Raw genomic sequence first — 22,500 nt, 5'->3', positions numbered from 1 at the left:
TAGTACCCACCATTTTCTCCCTGTGAAGATACTGATGCAGCATACTCAAGCCACCTGTCTACCCTCATTTAGATTCACTGACTAGATTAAGCTCTTTAAGTTTTTCGCTGTCAGGGCAATTTTTCCAACCCTTGAATACTTTTTTGTGACTCATCTCTGCATCCTCTCAAATTTGTCAATATTCTTTTTAAAACTTGCACATGAGAACTGGACAGAGTGTTCAGTATTGTTCTCACCAACACCATACAGAAAGGTCACATCTCTTCCCTGCTCCTCCACACCTCTCTTCTATTTATACACCCAAGGATTGTATTAGCCCCTTTTCCGACAGCATCGCAGAGGGCACTCATGTTGGCCGGCTTGTCCACTTGGATCCCTGGATCCTTTTCAGAGTCACTGCTGCCCAGGATACAGCCCCCCAGTCTCTAAGAATGGCCTTCATTCCTTGTTACTAGATGTATAACTTTGCTTTTGGCTGTACTCATAGATTCCAAGATCAGAAAGGACCATTGTGATCATCTAGTCTGACCTCCTGTGTGACACAGGCCAGAGAGCTGCCCCAGAATAATCCCTAGACCAGAGCTTTTAGAAAAAAATCCAATCTTGACTTTAAAATTGTCAGTGATGGTGAATCCACCTGAGCCCTGGGTAAGTTGTTCCAGTGGTTAATTACCCTCCTTGTTAAAAATGTATGCCTTATTTCCAGCCTGAATTGGTCTAGTTTCAACTTCCAGCCACTGGATCGTGTTAGACCTTTCTCTGCTAGACTGAAAAGCCCATTACTAAATATTTGTTCCCATGTAGGCAGAGGCAGATTAGGAGTTTGTGGGACCCTGGGCCACAGCAAGTAGGAGCCCCTCCCCACCCCTTCCACCTGCAGTCCCCTCTGCCCCCACAGCGCTCCTGCCGCGGAGCTGGGTCAAGGTGCGGGGGTGCCCATTTTTCCAGAGGCCTCCCAATTGGCTGGGGCCCCTGGGCATGGGCCCCGTTGGCCCAGTGGCTAATCCGCCACTGCATGTAGGTATTATAGACTGATCAAGTCACCCCTTAACCTTCTCTTCGTTAAGCTAAACAGACAGAGCTCCTTGAGTCTATCACTATAAATCAGGTTTTCTAATCCTTTAATCGGTCTCATGACTCTTCTCTGACCCCTCCCCAGTTGATCAACATCCTGCATTGAAGCCGGGCTAGTGGTCTATAATTACCCAGGCTGCCCTTTTCAGATGTTGGCACAATATTCGCCCTCTTCCAGCCATTTGGCATTGTCAGGTCACTTCCCTGTGCACTGGACTCACGCACCCCTCATGGCTCGGGTGTTTCTCTATTTATAAACACAAGGTATTTAACGAGTGTAGAATTGCCAGTGCCAGCTGGTCAGAAAATGTAGAACAGACAATGAATATTGGTCATTTGCATAATGCCAGCTAAGGGTGTTGTGGGAGATACCAACATGGGGGATAGCTTACCACCCAGATCCGTGTCCCGGGGAGCCGTAGGTTTATAGGGGGAGCAGCTCCCCCAAGAAATGCTCCCAGAGCTGACTTCATGAGCACCCAGCACCTCCCAAGTGGGTGAGCTTGGTGACAATCACTGCTCTGCGGTTTGCTTCAGTCATTCCAAGCTCAGGGATCAGAACATGGTGGCCCTGGTTCTGGGTCTGGCTACTTCTCACCAGGCTAGACAAAAAGTGTAGCGGTGAGGCTGCATAGCCAGCTTTGGATGCAGCCTGGCTGGCTCAAGAGAGTGAGCATGTCACCCTCTAGTGGCTGCTGCCCCTCCCCAAGGGATTACAGCTCAGTACCAGCAGTGTGGTGGATGGGAGAGAGCTGGTGAGGCACCTGTCTGAGGCACTAGTGTGCTGCAGGGGCCTGGAGGAGCCAGTAAAGCCCATGGTAAATCCCATGGGCACCCTTAAATCCTCCCCTAATGTCAGCAGTCACAGTAGCGGCACCATGGCTGTAAGCCAATGGCCATCAGTGGTGAGCCCTGGCTGAGTGGAGAGGTGTTGGAGTCATTCTTGCTGTGCTCTGGACCATGTAGCTAGTGTGGTGCTCTCTGGCCGGGTTTTTAGCATTCCAGGAGGAAGTCTGCACTGGTTTAAACAGGACTCCTGGAAACGCTTCCATTCTAGAATTTTGTAAGTCACCAGCAACCCCCTCTGCCCCCTGGGGGATTTCAGCCACACCTGTATTTTGGAGCAACGTCTAATTGAGACACAATAGCAAACACCAAACCAGATCTGGAGCACCCCCTGCCCCACCCTGCAGAAGGACAAGCCAACAGAGCATGTGTGACAAAGTGGGGATTTTCCTTTGTTATGTTGTATGTGAGCCTACGTGAGTCTTACTGTTTTGCATCAATGCATTGCTATGCATGCCTCAGTTTACCTGTGTATTGCACCAATGTCTAGATGGTGGGAATAAGGGTGTGTGACTTTTGCAGGGGCTGCTCCAGATGCCCGCATGGATGCTATGGCCTCCCCTTCATAACCTGAGACACAGGAGGGGGATGCAACCAGGTTATTCTTGACCCAGGAAGCGAGACAAAGGCCGGAGGAGGCGCACCGGGCAGGGCAGGGGCCAGGCAGCTGGAAGCGAGTCAGTTTCAGCTGGCTTGGGCCACAGGGGAGGGCCAGAGCCCTGGCTCTAGGCTCCCCTCCCCCCAAGATGGACTTGGCTGAAAGTCACTGGTTTCTGTGCAAACAGGTTCTGTTCTACGCTGTGTTCCTGTCCATTAATAAATCTTCTGTTTTACTGGCTGGCTGAGAGTCACGTCTGACTGCGGAATTGGGGTGCAGGGCCCTCTGACTTCCCCAGGAGCCCCACCCAGGTGGACTCGCTGCAGGAAGCGCATGGTGTGGAAGGGGATGCTGAATGCTCTGATGTCAGACCCAGGAAGGTCGAAGCTGTGTAAGCTTCTTGCCCTGGCGACAGTATGCTCAGAGAGAGGAGGCATGGTCTCCACAGAGTCCTGGCTGGCTTCATGAGGTGTAGTTCCAGAGCATCATCCCAGGTGACTCCGTGACAGCGTGCATGGAGGATTCAGGTGCATGCATAGAGCAGATAGCTTTGGCGTACCCTGTACCACCCCCTGCCTGCCAATGGGCACCGGAAGGCTTCCCTAGATTTTTAACTGGCATCTATTCAGCTCAGGTATGAGAGAGGGTAATGCCGCGTGCCAGGCAGAGTGACATGAAGGGCACTTGACAGAATTATTTGCATTGCTGTGACACTGCCGAGCCGTCTCCACTGGCCCTGGGGCAAGATAGGCAGGGGCTTCCTTCTCCAGAGGCTTTTGTTTGTGACCCCAAGTGACCCCAGCCCAGGAACCAAGCAAACCTGCACACACCTGAATCCAAATAGCCTGGATCCTGCAGAGTCCCCACAGCCCTAACCGGTGTTCCAGCCCCCCTGGAGAATCACCTTCACGCTCCTGCTAACACATGAAAACACAGGCAGAGCGCCAAAAACATAGATCCCCAGCTGGGCGCATGCCCCCCCCCCCGCCCTGACCCGCGAGCAGCGAGCACCCATCACAGAGGACTCTGCCCATGGTGTCAGCGGGGGATGGGGGGTTCACCCACTCACCCAGCATGGCCACACCTGCCCAGAGGCCTGGGTCACACACACCAGCCCACACCCCAATCACTGCCCCTCAGTGCCCCAGGGACACATTCCCCCCCATGTAGCCTCTACTTCTGCCCACCCTGGTCCTCGCATACCGCCAGGGCCAGCCTGGGAGCAGGCTCTGGCTCCTGAGCCAGCCCACCCTGAGCCACTGCACCCCTCTAACATGCTCCATAGCCAGCATGCTAATCCCACGTTGGGGGGGCCAGAAGCAACAGCACCGCAGCAGCCTGGCCCAGGCCAGCTTGGTGCCAGGGTGCCTGGGTGGAACCCGCAGCACTGCAGATCCCCCGGACTCGGCCGCAGCACTCGCCCTGCCCTGGGGAGCGAAAGCTGGGCGTGCAGGGGCCAAGCATCCCTGGGAGAGCAGAAACTGGAGCCAGGCAGCAAAGGACGAACGACAAGGAGGTCAGGACAAAGCATCCCCCCATCCAGGGCCGGCTCCAGGCACCAGCTTTCCAGGCAGGTGCTTGGGGCGGCAATTAGAATGGGGCGGCAGTCCGTGTCCCCTGACGCCGCGGCAATTCGGTGGGAGCTCCACCACTGTTGGGGTGGCAAAATTGCTCGAGCCGCCCCGCCCCCATCCCTTGGGGCACTTCAGCAGAAAACTCAACAAAACTCCCCCAGGACAGAGAGTCCATGGCCCCAAGTGCCTGGGGCCCTTCCCACTGCTGCATCCCTTTAGGAAGCGGTAGAGGCATCTGGACGCTGAGCAGTGGTCCCTCTAGTGGCACCAGCCGGGCACTGCTGGGAGACACTGACTGTTCCCTCCACGGGAGGGGTGAGATCTTTCCCCCCACCCCCAGACCTCCTCCCCTCCCCCTGTCGCTGCACCAGCCACTCTCCCACTCCCGCCCCCCATACTGGCTGTCCCCCAGCACAGCCCGTGTGCCTGGCCCCGGGGCAGTGACAAGGGCAGAGGGGCCCAGCCAAGCAGAGGGCAAGGGGCTCTGTGCAGACACACGCGGGCAGGGTGGGGCCCAGAAGGGCCCGGGGAGCAGCTCCCGAGCATTTGGGCTGGAGCTGGGGGGCAGGGTGTCTCTGTAGAGGTGGGGCTCAGCCACTTCCCAGCCTCTCCGGCCAGGGCCAGCTCCAGCAGGTGCGAATGGAGCGGCAGTCCGTGTCCCGCGGCGGCAATTCAGCAGCAGCTCCGCTGCTCTTCCCGCAGCAGCAGCTCTTGGGCGGCAGCTCTGCCACTCTTCCGGGCACGGCGGCAATTTGGCAGCAGCTCCGCCGCTGTTGCGGCAGTGGCAATTCGGCGGCGACTGCTTGGGGCGGCAAAATCGGTAGAGCCGCCCCTATCTCCGGCTGCAGCGGGAATGCTGTGGGCACCTAGCTCCCCCGAGCAGGCCCTGGACCTTCCTGGTGGCCACGCAGGGACTAACCTCCCAGGAGCAGGAGCACCCAGAAAGCAAGGGTGTGCCTTGCCTTCCTCCTCCCTCCTGGCAGGATGTGTCCTTGCCGTGCTCCCAGCTGGGAATGAACCCTGACCCTGCAGCTAGGAGTCTGGCTCCACAGCCCAGCTCGGACATAGCTCGGGCACAGCCCCCTCCCACGGGCAGTACACTCTCAGCCGCAGCAGCCCCAGCCACCATCTTCCCCAGTATTCCCATGGCCCCGCTGGACTCCGTTTGCTTGACAGAGGCCTTTTCACCCTCTCCACTGCAGGGGGCTGGTGACTCTGCCAGGACTCACATGCCAGGCCTGCATTGGTGGAGCAGAGGCCACACATGAGGTCAGCAGGAAGAGGGTTAACCCTGCCGCTGGGAGACGTGGACAGTCCACATCTGCAGGGTTCAGTGCAGGGACTGGGGCTGGCCACGGGAGAGTCGGCTGGGTGCATTTCATCCCCCAGGCTCTAGGAGAAGGCTGTACTAGGAGTCCACGCCCCCCCATGCAGCAATGCCAGGCATCCCGCCCCTGCTGCTTGCTGGCCCTGAGCACGTCCAGGCAGCCTGCAGGGAGTGTCACTGGTCACATGTGGGTCAGGCTAATCTCCTCTCAGGTTCTTGGCATCCCGGAGGCCTCCCAGCAAAGCAGCCCAGTCTGGGTACCGGCCAAGTCCCTGCCCCTTCCCCACGGCCTGCAGGCGTCTCTCCTCTTGCACCCTCTCGCATCCCAACCCCCAGGTGTTTGTCTAGGGGCCGGGGAGGTGGGGGCAGCCTGGTGCTGGGGTTAGACTGGAGTTTGCTCTGGTCCCCTGTGGCAAGGATTTCTGCAGCCCCTTGGGACCCAGCTCAGACTTGGTACTGACAGGCCCAGCACACCCCATGCTTCTTGGGAGAGCTAGACCAGGGTCGGGAGAGGCCGTGGGCTGGTCCCTGGACAAGGCCCTAGGCTCCAGCTGCGCTGCTCTGGGGACTGGAAGATGGGCTCAGCCTAGTGTGCTGAAACCTGCAACGTGGCTGTTGCAGCACCGGCAGAGGCTTGGGCCGGCCACCTGAGCGCAGAGCCACTCTGCTTCCTGGGCTGGTGCGAGGGGGGCTGGCCCACACTGCTAGTTCTAGCGCGCGCCTGTCTCCCCAGGCGGGGGGGCTGGCACCCCACTGAAGTCCAGGCACACCTTCTGTGTGCAGCAGGGCCCTGGCTGTAGAACGGCCATAAGCCTGCATGCAGTCTGGGGCGTGGGGCACAGACCCAGCGGCGCTGGGGGCTGGCTAAGGGTTTGATGGAGAGCGCAGGCCATGCCCAGGGCAGTGGGGGTGGGGTACGGTGCATGGCAGCAGCCCAGCCCCCACGGGGATCCCCATGGCAGGGCTGCCTCTGTCTGGAAAGGGCGCCAGCACCGCCAGCTGCCAGCGTTCGGTCTCCCATAGGCAGGAGGTTGCTGGGTGGCGGCAAGGCTGCTGTTACTGGGCAAGTGATTTTTAGAGCCATCCCCCCCCACCAGCCCCATCTTGCCAGGTCCAGCTTCATCCTGGGCTGGGAGGTGTCTGTGCTGCTGAATTTAGGGCTATTGCATCTCCCAGGCCCCGTGGAGGCTGGCGGAGCAGGGAGACACCGAGCGGGCTGGAGGAGCGGGGCACAGCGAGAGCTCTGCCGGCAGAGATGCTGCTGCGTAGGGAGGGGAGGCTCACAGCCAGCCCGGCCCGGCCCCTACAGCAAGTCAGCAGCACATTGCGAATGTCTGTCAGGCTGCGCAGAGGCAGCCATGAGGAGCAGGGATGCCCGTCCACTGTGCAAGGCTGCAGGACCAGCCACTGGCATACGTGTCGTCACTGTGCCATCGGCTGGCCAGCTGGGGGCGGGCAGGGTACTGGTGGGGGAGACAGCTCTCTGCCAGCTTCCTCAGTTTCCCACTCCGTGAGGGAGGCTCAGGGCTAGGGCTGGGATGGGTCAGTGCCTGACTTTGTACACCTGACCTTTCGGTGCAGGTGGGCCCACACCTGGGCTCTGGTGCCGGGACTCACACTCAGCCCCCAGCACGCTGGGATTTACATGGCTCCAGCACATTCTGGCTTCATCTCGCATCTTTGTCTCAATCTCCTTAAGATTCCTGCCATAGTTCTGGCCTTTCCCGGCCCTGAGGCTGCAGGGGCAGGGACGGGCAGATCCCTGGCAGGAATTCTGAGCATTGCAGCCAGACAGGAGGAGGAGGGAGGTCGCCAAGGCAAACCCCTCCCAGCTACGCTCTGCTCCCTGGACCCCCCTGCCCCGGGAAAGCAGACCCAGGGCGCTGCACGGGCCTGAGAAGGAAACTGAGGCAGTGCTGCTAGAGTGGGCACAGCTCTTGCAGCTCCACCCAGTGCCATGTGCCAAGGGGCTGATGGGCAATGGGGCTGGGGCTGCCCTGCCCAGGCACGGTGGCGCTGCCAGCAGTGGCGCTCCCATACCCAGGTGCTCAGCTGGCTGGAAGGGTGGACGGAAAGGAGAATGGGCACGCAGCCTGATGGCCCGGGCCGGAGCCAGAGGCATGGAGCTCAGGCTCTCGGGTTCCTATGGGGATGACACCACAGTGTCGTTACCTTGGCACGCACGCAGCTCCAGAATTGCCCTGATGCTGGCAATCCCCAGCGAGACCCCCCCCCCAACGCCAACACCAACACCCATCTCCAAGCCCCCTGCCCCAGAGCACCTGACTCACCCAACCTCCTGTGGCAAAGGCCCCATCCTCAACCACCCCACACCCCAGTGCCAATGCCCCTCAGCCTGCACTCCACCCCAGGGCACCGCCAGCCCCAGCCCTCCCCGGCTGCCAGCACTGCTCGTGACCACAGGGGAGAGAATTGGGAGGGGTCAGGCTCAGGGCAGGTCCACAGGACATCACTGGCGCCATGAGCTGTATGGCCACCCCCAAAACAGTCAAAAATCATGTGTCAGGCACCACAAAAATCATGAGATTGTATAAAACTCACAGCTGTGGGGGGCTCTGTATTTCCCTCCTGCTATCTGAGCCCTAGGGTGCCCTGGGGCCACATCTGGAAGCTTTCTCCACAGCCATGAGGGCTAGAGACTCACTTTTTCTTTAAGTGTGAAAGCTGAAATCATCAGCTCCACTTGGCTCCAGGAGCTGGGGCTTTAAGGAAAACAAGAATTATCATGAGACTCACGACACAATCATGAAAGTTGGCAACACTGCGGAAATTCATAAGAAAAGGCAGATGTGGACCAGGTCTTTCAGTCACAGGGCAAAAGCCCCTCTGCCCCATGGTTCCCTCCGGGGCCCCCCAGGGTCTGTTCCTCTGTCCCATGGCTCCCGCTGGGCCCTCCAGGGTCTGCCCCTCTGCCCCACAGCTCCTGCTGGATCCCCCAGGGTCTGCCCCACTGCCCCATGGCTCCCACTGGTCCCCCCGCCGGGGTCTGCCACTCTGCCCCAAAGCTCCCGCTGGGCCCCCCGGGTCTGCTCCTCAGCTCCTGCTGGATCCCCCAGGGTCTGCCCCACTGCCCCATGGCTCCCACTGGTCCCCCCGCCGGGGTCTGCCACTCTGCCCCAAAGCTCCCGCTGGGCCCCCCGGGTCTGCTCCTCAGCTCCTGCTGGATCCCCCAGGGTCTGCTCCTCTGACCCATGGCTCCCGCTGGGCCTTTCAGGGTCTGCCCCTCTGCCCCACAGCTCCTGCTCGATCCCCCAGGGTCTGCCCCTCTGCCCCACAGCTCCCACCAGGTCCGCCCCATGGCTCTTACTGGGCCCCCAGGGCCTGCCCCTCTGCCAGTGAGAAGGATGGAAATTGCAGCTCCAAGTCTGGCCAAGAGTCAGAGGCCGGGCCCAGGATTTTCCCTTTGCGGGGTCTCCTGGGCTCTGCCTCTCTGCTGAGCAGGATCAGCCTGATCCGCATTCGACCCACCCCCGTCTCTCCACTCCCATCTGCAGCTGGTCTGCCCCAAGCCCCGTGCAGCCGAGGGCCAGCCAGCAAGGGGGCATTTGCTGCAGTTACCAGTCTAGCTCCCCGTTGCTCCACGAATCAGCCATCCCAGGGGTCCCGAAGCAATGTGCACCTGACACTCCCCTGCCCCTGAAATGCAGCCGCCTCTGGAGGGGACTGGGAATTGCAGCCCCTGACAGAGCCCAGAGCAACAGGCCCCTTTCAGACAAACAGCAGAGGTGGCTGCAGTGCCAGACTCAGCTGGGGGCCAATGAGCCCGGAAGGATTTGCTCTGGCTGGTCCCTGGCCCTACAGAGAGTCCTGAGAGCTTGTGTTCAGAGCCATGAGCCTCCAGCCCATCAGCAAGGCAGCAGAGCGCCCCCTGGCATCAGGCTGGGGTGTTAGCACAGTACTGAGAGAGAGATAAGGGGTCACCTACTGCAACCCCACACACTCCCTTCCTAAGGCTGACTCAGCCCTGCCCTCCTGCACTTGGGGGGCTGTGGGGCTAACACGGCAGAGTGGGACTGAGGAGCTGAGCTGCGCTGAGCACTGGCCCAGCCTGCGGGAGGTGAGTGGGGGGCAGCGTGGCCGGCACAGAGCAGACTGTGCAGACCGGTCAGCTGGGCCCAGGCTTTGCCCTGCAGCGGAGGCTCAGCAGAAGGTGGGAGGTGTTTGCCCTGGGTGGGGCTTGCACCCATGGGGTGTGCGCAGCTCTGCACTAGTGCTCACATACTTCACTGTCCCAGTCCCTGGCAGGCGACAGGGGCCTGGGGGGGCCCTGGGTTTACAGCTGGCATTTCTCGGGGGGGTGGCAGGGCTCATATGCTTGGCACCCTGAAAGCTTGGGCTGGGAGAGGCTGAAGGGAGCCGCTCTCAGGTCACTGAGGTTTTTCTAGTTGGGAGCACTTGTGTTACAGTTACCATAAGGTGGCAGCACAGCCTGGTGGTTAGAGGGATTGGAAAGCAGGACCACTGGCTCCTATTCCCAGCTTGGCTAGCAGCCTCCTCTGAGATCTACTCCTGGGGGAATTCTGTGCCACTGTGCAATGCAGAATTTTGCAGAAATTAACATTGTATGTGCAGAATTTTCTTTCCCCCACCGAAATAGATAGAAGACGGGGAGGGAGCTAGAGGGTTCCTGGCAGCTGCAGTTCCCCACATGCCCTGAGGGAAGGAGACAGCGCACAGGAAACTCCATGCAAGCCTGGGACCCAGCATCAGGCTGTTTCTCCCTCTGGATCCCTGGGCTCTGAGGGTAGGGGGTGTGAGTATCTGGGCAAGGGGGAGCGTGGCTGGGCTCTGGGGTGTGTGTGTGTGTGTGGGTGTGTATCTGGGCCAGGGAGCCCCCACAGCTGGGCTCTGGGGGGGTAGGGGGCGGGGGTAGCGGGGCCCCACAGCTGGGCTCTGTGCGGGGAGAGATTGTGTGTGTCTGGCCCCCAGGGTGAGTTCTGAGGGGGGGAAGCCAGCCTCCCCAGACGATGGTGCCCCCATGCCCCCTTCCCAGACAACGATGCCCCCCCCGTTCCCTCCCACAAAATTGGACCTGTCCCACCCCTCTCCTCAGACTACGGAGCCTCCCCCCTGCCCCTCCCCCAAACCAGACAATTCCTGCCCATCTCCCCAGACTATGACGCCCCCCCCGTGCCCTCCCCCTCCCCAGATGAAGGTGCCCCCCGCACCCTCCCCCAAATTGGACCTGTCCCACTGCTGTCCCCAGACTACAGCGCCCCCCATCCCCTCCCTTAAATTGGACACGTTCGGCCCCACTCCCCAGATGATGGAGCCCCCGGCCCCAAACAGGATACATCCCGCCCCCGCTCCCCAGATGACAGTGCTCCCCTGCCCCCCTCCCCAGACAAAGGCGACCCCCCTTACCCCAAACTGGATCCGTCCCTCCCCTGTTCCCAGCTAACAGCACCCCCTGCCAGCCTCCAAACTGGACCCATCCCGCCCCCTTCCCAGACAATGCCCCCCACCCCTCTCCCCAGACAACAGCCCCCTGCCCCTTTCCCAAACTGGACCCATCCCTCCCCCTTCCCCAGATGACACCACCTTCCCACCCCCAAACTGGATGCCTCCCTCCCCCCTCCACAGATGGCAGCGCCCCTCTGCCCCAAACTGGACCCCCCCCCCAGAAAACAGTGCCCCCCTGCCAAAAACTGGACATGTCCTGCCCCCATCCCCAGATGATGATGCCCCCCACTCTAAAGCTGGACCCGTCCTGCCCCCTCCCCAGATGTCAATGCCCCCCCACTGCAAACCTGACCCATTCCGCTCCCTCCTCCGTCTAAGGTGTGCCCCCCTCCCCAAATTTGATCCATCCCACCTCCCGACGACTGTGTCCCCCGTACCCTCCCCCAAACTGGACCCATCCTGCCTTCCTCCTCAGAAAACGACGGCGCCCCCCGCCCCAATCTGGACTCTTCCTGCTCCCTCCCCCAAACTGAACCCGTCCCACCCCCGTCTCCAGATGACGGCACCCCCTGGCCCCTCCCCAGACTATGGTGCCTGTCCCGCCCCCTCCCCAAACGACACTTCCCCCCCCCGCACACTCCCCCAAACTGAACCCATCCCACCCCCCCTCCCTGGACAACAGCACCCCCTGGCCCCTCCCCCAAACTGGCCTTGACCCCCCTCCCCAGACTATGGTGCCTGTCCTGTCCCCTCCCCAAATGACAGTGCCCCCGCGCACTCCCCCAAACTGAACCCACCCTGTCCCCCTCCCCAGACGATGGTCCCTCATCCCCAGAAAATGACAGCGCCCCCATGCCCTCCACCAAACTGGTCCCATTCTGCCCCCCCTCCAAACGATGGTACCCCCCACCCCAAACTGGACACGTCCCTCCCCCGCCCCTTAGATGACTGCGCATCTCCGCACCAAACTGGTCCTGTCCCGCCCCAGATGACTGCGACCCCTACCCACTATCCCAAACGGGCCCTGTCCCACCCCCCTCCCCAGACAACTGCGCCCCCTCCACCCCAAACTGGACACATCCCGCCCCTCTCCCCAGATGACAGAACCCCTTGCCCCAAACTGGATATGTCCCACCCTTGTCCCCAGACAACAAAACCCACTCCTTCCAAACTGGACCCATCCTGCCCCCTCCACAGACAATGGTGCCCCCTCACCCCCTTCCCCAGACGACGGCACCCTCCCACGCCCTCCTGCAACCTGGACCTGTCCCACCACCCTCCCCAGATGATGGTGCCCCCTGCCCCTCCCCCAAACTGGACCCATCCTGCTCCCCTCCGCAGATGACGACGGCGCCCCCCTCACCCCAATCTTGACACTTCCCACCCCCCTCCCCAGACAATGGCCCAACACACCCCCTCCCCCAAACTGGAACCATCCCACCCCCATGACACGATGGTGCCCCACGCCCCCCTCCTCCAAACGACCCGTACCGCCCACCTCCCCAGACGATGACAGCGCCCACACTCCCTCCCCCCAACTGGACCCATCACAACCCCTCCCCAGACAACGGTGCCCCTGCTCCATACCCTGAACTGGACACTTACCAACCCCCTCCCCAGACGACGATGGCGTCACCCCTCCCTCCACCAAACTGGACCTGACCCGCTCCCCTCCACAGATGACAGCCCCCCCGTCCTCCCAACTACCCATTTCCCCAGATGTCCCCCCGCTCCCCTCCCCCAAACTGGACCAATCCCACCCACTTCCCAAGACAACAGCGCCCCCTCGCCCAAACTGGACCCGCCCCACCCACTTCCCCAGACTACAATGCCCTCCCCGCCCCTCCCCCAAAGCCCCTCCCCCAGCGCCCCTCTCACCCCCCACCCCAGATGTCGGTGCCCACCCGCACCCTCCCCCAAACTGGACCTGTCCCGCCACCCTCCCCAAACGATGACAGTGCCTCGACGCTCCAATATGGACACTTCTCTCCACCTCCCCAGACAATGACGGTGCCTCCCCAAAACTGAACCCGTCCCGCACCCCTCCCCAGATGTCGACAGCACCCCCTCCCCCAAACTGGACCTGTCCCGCTTCCCTCCCCAGACTATGGCACCCCCTGCCCCCTACCCCACATTGGACGCATCTCGGCCCACCCCAGACAATGGTGCGTCCCACACCCTCCTCCAAACTGGACCTGTCCCGCCCCCCTTCCTAGATGACGACGGCGGCCCCACTTCCTTCCGTGAACTGGACCCATCCTGCTCCCCTACACAATGATGATGACACCCCTGTACCCCAGGATGGACACTTCCCGCCCCCCTCCCTAGATGACAATGGCAGCCCCCTCCCCAAAACTGGACCCGTCCCACCCCTCTCCCCAGACTACCAGGGGTCATGGCCCTTTCCATCATGTCCCTTGATATCTGCCCAAAGGTATCGTAATTCCTATGGCTGGAGCGCAGCTGGGGCTGGACAGCTTCCTCCCCCCAAACACTGATGAGGTCCAGCACTTCGCCATTGCTCCATACTGGGGATCGCCTGGCGCATGGAGGCATGGTCACCTGGAAAGATGTGCTGAGAGCACTCCACGCCTTGCTGAGCAAACAGGAAGGGGATTTTCAAAATTCCCAGAGAATTTAAAGGGCGGGTCTGCCGGTTGGTCTACCAGAGCAGTAGAGTTCAAAGTGATGTCCAGAGTGGCTAGAACAGGCATTGTTGGACACTTCTGGAGGTCGATCAGGCACATTAATAGACCAGGGCGTCAACACTTGTGCCGCAGACCTCCAGCCAGGGCACAGCAAGCGTTATGCTTCTCATGGAGGTGGATTACCAGGAGTGCTCCAGCTGCAAAGTCCGGGCTTTCTACGTGCCTTGCCAGTGTGGACACCTCATGGGTTAAGGCACCCGGGGCTGACTTAATGCACTCTAACTTGCAAATGTAGCCAAGCCCTCATGATTTAGTTATACAGATGCAACTGTGTGTGTGGACAATCTTCCATCAATTTAAATCTGGCATGTATTCGTTTAGGTTGCACATGTAAGGCCTGGTCTATGCTGAAAAATTAGGTCAACTTAATTATGTCGGTCAGGGGTATGAGAAATCCACACTCTTGGGGCCAAAACTGTGCTGAACTAACTCTTGATGTAAGCACAACTATGTTGACAGAATAATGCTTCCATCAGTGTAGATGAAACTTCCATCAACCTAGCTCCCCATGCTTGGGTGTGTGTGTTTTCCTACACCAATGGAAAACCCCTTCTCTTGGTGTAGGCTGTGTCTACACTACGGGATTAGGCTGTCATAGCTACAGTGATGTCAGTGTCGACATACCCTGAATTAGCAGGAAAGGTTGAGTAAAGATCTACATAAATATTTGGCCCTAGCTGATTTGGCACCGATTTGTTTAAAGACGAGTCTGATCTTCCACCTAGCTCCGTTCCCAGGTGGAAGATCAGCAGCCTCCCAACATCAAGTGCAATCCAAGAGCAGTGTGGAAGCCCGGACAATGGTTGTGTTATGCACATCTCCCCACATCAGCTGTGCTGGGAATCCACTGAATCCCCATCTATGGAGCCCCTGAAGTCTCCCTACCCCCTTCTGTGGGGTTTTTCACCAGAAGGGGGCAATTTGGCCCAAGTAACCCTAGCTGTGACTGCTGCAGGTGGTGGCGGTGCCAGATATACTATGCTATATAGATTCCTAGTCTAAGGTGATGCTATATAGATTCCTAGTCTAAGGTGAGATTGTGACTTCACCACCAGACCTGAGCAAGGGGCAGCACATCTGAATCTCACTATAGTCCTTGTGGGGAAGCTTGCTCCATAGGGAAGCAATCCCTGTCACAGGCACAGATTACTTCCCCCTCCTTGCAGGCTCAGTGGTGCTGGTTGGTGCACTGAGGGAGAGCAGAATGAAGCCTCTGCCCATGCCCTTGCCCACCTGTGCAGGAGGGAAAGGAGCAGCCCCGGAGAGGCTACTGCCTGCAGTAAGGGTAGCTTGTGCAGGGGGCTGGGGCGCTTTACATCCCCTTACTGGCCTACGCTGAGGGGGAGTCAGAAAATGGTTCTTAGATTAACAGCTGGGCAGCCCACCTAGGCCCTGCGGGGTGGCGGAGGAGATGATGCCCAAACTCAGAAAAGGAGGAGGGAGAAGAAGATAAGGACTGAATGATGGGGATAATGACTGTCCACTCAAAATCAGGATGATGATCCCTTGCTAACATAAAGCCCAGCGTCAAAAGAGGTCTGGGCCCATTTAGCAATTCTGGGGCTGCTGTATTGGAAAGACAGGAGCACAGTTAGGAGATCAGCAGCAGCAAGGGGAAGAAGGGGAGGTGAAACCAGCAGGAGAAGCTGGGTAGCTCACTCTTAGCTTCTGCAGCTATCCAGGCTGCGGGAGAAGATTCACTCATGTGTAGGGTGACCATATGTCCTGTTTGGGCTGGGACAGTCCCTTTTTTAAGCCCTGTCCTGGCTGGCCCAATGTTTTAGGCAAAACTGGGCATTTGTCCTGTTTGCTCTCCGCAGCTGAGCATCAAGTGCCCCCCCCAGGATTGCCCTGCAGGGGCAGGGAGGGAGAGGGGCTCTACCCTCTTTCCCTGTGCCTCCTGTTCCCCCCCGCCCAAACTTTGGCTACATTGGCTGCTCTCCCTGGCAGCCGAGTGGGGAGCAGGGCAGAGCCGCATCTGTCTGAGAGGGCTTGGCTGGGTGGGGGGGAGAAGAGGGGACTCTAGCTCGCTCGGCTCCAGTCCCTGCAGCATGGCCCGGCCCAGTTGCCAGGGACGGGGCTGAGCGAGCCAGAAGCATGCTGGCGGGGAGAGAGGGGGACTCTGGTTCACTCAACCCTGGTCCTGGCAACTGGGGCGGCAGTGGGCTGCCCCCAGCCCGGGCCCTGCTGCAGATCCAGGGGCCCAGCGAGCGGGAGCCTCGCTCCCTCCCACTGGCAGCCAAGCCCAGGCTGCCTCCCAGCCAGGCTCTGTCATGCAGAACTGGGTCTGTCCTGCTCCCTGCCCGGTTGCCAGGGAGAGTGGGTCAAACTTGCCTGGGGAAGGGGGAGGCACAGGGAGAGAAAGACAGACCCCCCCGGGGCCCCTCCCTGCAGGTAACACGGGGCAGGGAGAACGCGGAGGCCTGGGGCTGGGAGGTGTCACTCAAGCAGGGGAGACACGGGGGGGGGTGTCACATGTCCTCCCCTTTAGCTTGTGCCCCCCCAGTCATAACTTGTCCAGGGGCAGGGGGGAGGGACAGTAGTGGCTGTGCATGGATTGCATTTAGCCCTCTGAGTTGGAGATAGAGGGTCCATCAGCATTTAACAGAGGTGCTGGTGTCTTAACAGGGGACGTCAACTCCCCTCGCAGACACTTCGCTTCCCCAGAAGGCTTCCGTGGTATTTCCCCAGCTGTGCGGATTCCACATCCTTGTGAGCACGGGAAAGGTGGCTGGGTTAAAATAATGGAACAATGAATGCTGAGACATTTGGCAGGCTGCGACCTTAGCTGCTGAGTTTCCCATGAGCAGGGATTCCCATTCACAAGCCTGAAATCATCTCCTGCCTGGAGCGAGGAGAGGAGCCCTTTGTCCCAGCTGCCCAGGGCCTTGAGGAATCAGAGATCCTGAGAGGCATCTACATAGATGAGCGATGGGATAAAGCATCTCCGAACCCATGCCTGGGGGGATTCGCCCCCTGAGTACCAGAGATTTCTGGAGCCTAAAACAAATTATAAAGGTAGAGTCCTGAGGCCAGAAGGGACCATTACACTCATCCAGTCTGGTCTCCTCAATCACCTAGGCCAGAGAACCGCCCCTGGAGAATCCTGCATCCCGCCCAGTAGCTAGTGACTGAGCCAGAAAGGATCTTAGGGATTCAAAGAGAGAGTTCCCCCGTCCCCACTCTGTCACCTTCCCTTCACTGTTCCCTTTCCTAGCTGTCCTCTCCCATCTCCTCCCCTCTGCAGATGGATGTTGTGCGTACAAGTCTGGGGTTCGAGCCCTGGGAGAAGTGGTTATCGGTGACACACCTGTGTGAGGTTCCTATTTCCGAGTTTCCCTGTCTCCCACCCCCAGGGGATGGCTCGTGCCTAGACGGCCCCTTTATCCCAGATGATGACGGGATTGTGTCTCCAACTCAAGAGTCCTCACTGGGAAACCTAACTGGAGAGCGAGTGAAGCAGTGGGCACCCTCTGGAGCCACACAGAGAGAAACCCCCTCCATGCACTGGCTGTGGGGGCATCACAGCTGGTGTTCCATCTGCCAGATAGAAACCAGCAGGGCCATGTCTTCTGGGCCCATGGGGCCCCATCCCACCAGACACATTCTGCATCACATACTATTTGAGACATGTGGGCTCAGCCGTGAGTTGTGAGCTCGGGGGAAAGGAGCACTTTCCTGGGGTGATTGATTGCTTGGGAATCATGTAACAGGGGGCATTTGGGTGGAAACCAGAGGAGAAGAATTCCTGGTGGAACCACTGGCCTGCTGGGTGACCTTGGGAAAGTCACTGCCCTGCTCTCTGCCTCAGTTTCTCTATCGGTAAAATGGGGATAATGTTACTGACCTTTGTAAAATACTTTGAGATCTAGTGATGAAAAGCACTAGATAAGAGTTGGGTCTTATTATTATTTTATTTTATTATTAAGGAGCAGCATCTTGGGCTTATTGATCATTGCTTAGGTGCCAGTGATCATGACTTGATTACATTTGTCATGTGCAAACAGAATAATGTCCAAACCAGTATAATTATATCTACACTTGTGCTTTAAAAGGGCCAGTTTCACAAAGCTGAAAACCGTGATGCGTCAAATGAGTTGGGAGAAAGGATTTAATCAAAAATGCTATTTGTGAATGCTATTTTGGAGTTGTATAAGAACATTGTACTAGATGTCCAAAAAGCCAAAAGTCTCCAAGCAAGAAAGAAGGCTACACAGGTGGAAAACAAACAAACAAACAACAACCTGGCTTAGAGGAAAAGTGAAAGCAGCTAGAAAAAAATACAATATGTAACATATTGGGGGAAAATATAAATTAGACGCAAGGAATTGTAGAAAATTGCTAAGGGAAGCAAAAGAACACAAGGAGATTATCTATGGCCAGCCAAGTTAAGGACAATAAAAACACATTTTAAGAATATTCAGAACAAAAGGAAACCTAACAATGGTATTTGACCATTACTAGGTGGAAATGGTAGAGCTGACAATAATAAGGTAGAAAAGGCGAAAGTGTTCAATAAATAGTTCTCTTCTCCATTTGGGAAAATGCCAGATAATGTATTCATGTTATATGATGGTAGGAAAGACTTGCTATTCCAACAGTGACTAAGAAGAATGTTAACAACAGCTACTTTTAAAGCAGCAGATCCAGATAACTTGCGTCTAGTTAGGTTTTAAAAGAGCTGGCCAAGGAGCTTGCTCACCCATTAATGCTGATTTTTGACAAGTCTTAGTACACAGGGGAAGTTCCAGACGACTGGAAGAAAGCTAATGTTTTGCCAGTATTTTAAAAGGGTAAATAGGACACCCTGAGTAATTGTAGGCCTGTCAGACTGGCATTGATTCCAGGCAAAACAATGGAATGGCAGATATCCAACTCAATCAATAAAGAATTAAAGGAGGGTAATAGGATTAATGCCAATAGCATGGGTTTATAGAAAATAGATCCGCTCAAACTAACTTGATATCTTTTTTTGATGTGATTACAAGTTTGATTGATAAAGGTAATAACACTGATGTAGTATACTTAGAATTTTGTGAGACATTTGACCCAGCTCCGCCTTCCCCCCCACACTGCCCGGTGCCCCCGGAGGGGGCCTGTGGGAACCCAGCATCCCATCGCCCCCCACCAGGTGACCCGGCGGGGGGGAGAAGGGGGGCTGTGGGGACTTAGCGCTCCTGTCCCCGCACCAAGTGCCTGGGGGCGTTGTGTCCTGAGGGGGTCCCCCCCTTCACATTGTCACTTGACATACGTATGTCCTCGCCAAGCCACCGCCTCTCCTCCCAGAGTGGGCCTGGCTGCAGTAGGGCTGGAGGAGGCAGCATGAGGAGATGGTGTCCCAGGGTTCTGGGAAGCTGGGAGATGGGTCTGGGGGCTCCCAGAGTCCGAAGCCCTAGGAGGAGCCATTGATCCCATTTCTGCTGTCCCCCCCCCCCGAAAATTACGACTTGGGGGGGGCACAAGCTAAAGGGGAGGACATGTGACCCCCCACGTGTCTCCCCTGCTGAGTGACACCCCCCAGCCCCAGGCCGCCGCGTTTTCCCTGCCCCATGTCTGCGAGGCGGGACCCGGGGGTTCTGTCTTTCTCTCCCTGTGCCTCCCCCTTCCCCAAGCAAGTTTGACCCACTCTCCCTGGCAGCTGGGCACGGAGCAGGACAGAGCCGCTTCTGCGTGACAGAGCCTGGCTGGGAGGCAGCCTGGGCTTGGCTGCCAGTGGGAGGGAGCGGGGCTCCCGCTCGCTCGGCCCCTGGATCTGCAGCAGGGCCCGGGCTGGGGGCAGCCCACTGCCGCCCCAGTTGCCAGGACCAGGGTTGAGTGAACCAGAGTCCCCCTCCCTCCCCGCCAGCATGCTTCTGGCTCACTCAGCGCCCGTCCCCAGCAACTGGGCCGGGCCATGCTGCGGGGACTGGGGCCCAGCGAGCTAGAGTCCCCTCTTCTTCCCCCCACCCAGCTGAGCCCAGGCAGGGAGCAGGGAGCGGGGCCCCACTGCCTCCCAGCCAGGCTCTCTCAGACAGAGGCGGCTCTGCCCTGCTCCCCACCCGGCTGCCAGGGAGAGCAGCCCTTGTAGCCAAAGGTGGAGGGGGGGGGAGCAGGAGACACAGGGAAAGAGGGTAGAGCCCCTCTCCCTCTCTGCCCTCTGCAGGGCAATCGGGGGGCACTTGACCCCCCTGCCACCCCCCACATCACCTCTGGGATGCAGACTTGAGCTGGGAAACGCTTGGACCATGGAATCAAGAGCCAACCTGGCTGCACAGCAACCGGACAGGACCGGGTTAACCCCGAGCGATCAGCTGCGTTAGTGCTGCAGTACGTACACTGACTCCCTGTAGCAGGGACACTCATTCACTCCCTGTTAAGAGACACAGGCCAGGTGTGCAGAGACCCCCACATCGCTAGACTGGAGGCTGAAACCAGAGGCAAGCCCTACCAAGGAAAGGGGATCTCCGAGTTAAACAGGCTCCAGGTGCTCAGGGCCGTTCCCTGCAGGAATTAACCAGAATTCCTCCATCCATCCATCCATCCATCTCAGAGTGAGTCCCCCCCGACTCACAGCTCTACACTGCAACTCTAAATGTTCTCTTAGGCTTTCCATGGCAGCCACTGCCCACCGGGATGTTCAGAAACCCCAGTCCCAGGATACAGGGCACTCTTCTTTGTGACTGGCCCCGTCCGAGGGCCAGGGTATCCCCACCCCACCCTGAGAGGCTTTATGACGCTGGCACAGAGCACGTGTTTATCCCCTACCTCCCCACTCCACCCAAAAACACAGCTAGAGACTTTCTGAATACGGCCAGTAGGCGAGACACCCAGGAGTCTCCTCTTCCAAGCACAGTGCTGTGCTCTGGGGACACGTACTGGATACCCTAATGACTATAATCCACTATCAAGCTGCATGGCTTCAGCCAGGCACCTGAAGAGGTCAGGAAGGATTTCCCCTCACTGATGCTCAACTGTAATCTAGGGAATTTTTCCATCTTCCTCTGAAGCATCAGAGATCTGGCCACAGCTGGAGACAGGATCTTGGTTGGAGTGGGCCGGTGGTTTGAGGTGATGCAGAGAATCCTCTCTCGAGATGCCCAGCTGGTCCCTCACTCACAAGCTCAGGGTCATACTGATACTGGATTTGGGGTTGGGAAGGAATCTTTCCCTTGATCAGAGTGGCAGGGACCATGGAGGTTTTTCACCTTCCACTGCAGTATGGGGCGAGGGTCGCCTGCTTGGATCACCCCGAACCAATTCCCTGCCATTGCAGGGGCCTCAGGTGCTAGTGACACCTGGATTGCTCCTGTTCTCTGTCTGTGATTCACAATAGTGTAGTGTCTCAAGGGCTTTAGTTTAACTGAAGTCACAGGGTTCAAAACTGGGATATCGGGGTGACATGTCAGGGCCTGTGACACACAGGAAGTCAGACTGGATGATCTAATGATCCCATCTGTCTGTAAACGCTCTGAAACTAGGAAATCTGGCCTGTCCCGTCTTCTGCTGGCGTGGCTCTGGGAGTGGGGGGATGACAGCCTCTCACACAGGTTCTGGGGACGACAGAAGCCTAGCCCTAGGAAGTCTAAGGGATAACAAGGAAACCTGAGGCAAGGCCTGGACTCCCCGCCCTCCCAGCTTCTAACACACGTGCCCTGGGGTGAGGGGAGGGGACCCAGTGCCCCCGTCCCCCCCTCCAGCACCTCCGGGCCCCTGCAGGTTGCCCCCAGGGATGGAAGGGAACCCAGTGCCCCCAGAGGTTGCCCCCGGGAGGAGGGGTGGAGGGGGGGACCCAGCACCCCCATACCCCTCGTCAGGTACCCAGGGGTAGGGTGACCAGATGTCCCAATTTTATAGGGACAGTCCCAATTTTTGGGTCTTTTTCTTATATAGGCTCCTATTTCCCTCCACCCCATCCTGATTTTCTGCATTTGCTGTCTGGTCACCCTACCCAGGGTGGATGACAAGGGGACCCAGCATCCCCATGCCATCCGCCAGGTACCTGGGGGGGACGAGGGGACCAAGCGCACCTGGCCCCCCCGCCAGGTGCCTCGAGGGAGTGGGGATCCAGTGCCCCCATCTCCCCTGCCAGGTGACTCGGGGAACCCAGCACACCCATCCCCGTCTTTGCCAGGTGCCCCGGAAGGAGAGGGCACCCAGCGCCCCCGTCCACCCTCGACACTGGATGCCCTGGGGGGGGTTATGGGACACAGCGTGCAGAGCCCCTGTCCCACACTGCTGGGTGCCCCGGTGGGGAAGGGGAGAGGACCCAGCACCTCCATTGCCCCTGCCAGTTGCCCTGGAGGGGGGGAAGGGTACCCTGCGCCCCTGTCCCCACCCCACACCTGGTGCCCCAGGAGGGGACCTAGCACCTCCGTCTCCCTTCAGGGACCCTGGTGGGAGGGGAGGGGACCCAGTGCCCCTGTCCCCCCGCTAGGTACCCCAGGGGGAGGAGGGGAACCAGCACCTCCGATGCCTGGTGCCTCAGGGCAGGAGGAGACCTTGAGGGGGGTGCCAGTCGGGCCGGACCTGGCCCAGTTGGGGGGGGGGTGCAGGCTGGGCTCAGTTTCGGGGTGGGGGTGGGACATGCCCAGTTTGGGGGTTGCGATCTGGGGGGGTGGTGCAGGATAGGTCCAGTTTGGGGGCTGAGGGAGTGCCATCATCTGGAGAGGGGGTGAGATGGTTCCAGTTTGGGGGAGAGAGTGGGGGGCGCTGTTGTCTCAGGAGGGCAGACCCCACACCCTTGCCAAAGGAAGGTGGGACACTGAGGCCTCCCTTCCACACAGGGTGAGAGACTGTGCCGCTCAATCCTCCCTCAGAGCTGGGGAAAGGCCTGGAGGGATGGGGATGGGGCTGGGGCAGGGGGGGACCCCACCTTGCAAGGGCCTCCTCCCCCAGGCTGGCCCTTAAGAGACCCAGTCCTAGAGCACCCTAGAGAGCCTGGGTCACAGCGCCCCCTACAGGCTGGCACCA

This window comes from Caretta caretta, chromosome 9, assembly GCF_965140235.1.
Source record: "Caretta caretta isolate rCarCar2 chromosome 9, rCarCar1.hap1, whole genome shotgun sequence".
Lineage (NCBI taxonomy): Eukaryota > Metazoa > Chordata > Testudines > Cheloniidae > Caretta > Caretta caretta.
Note: the sequence above shows the minus strand (reverse complement) of the source record.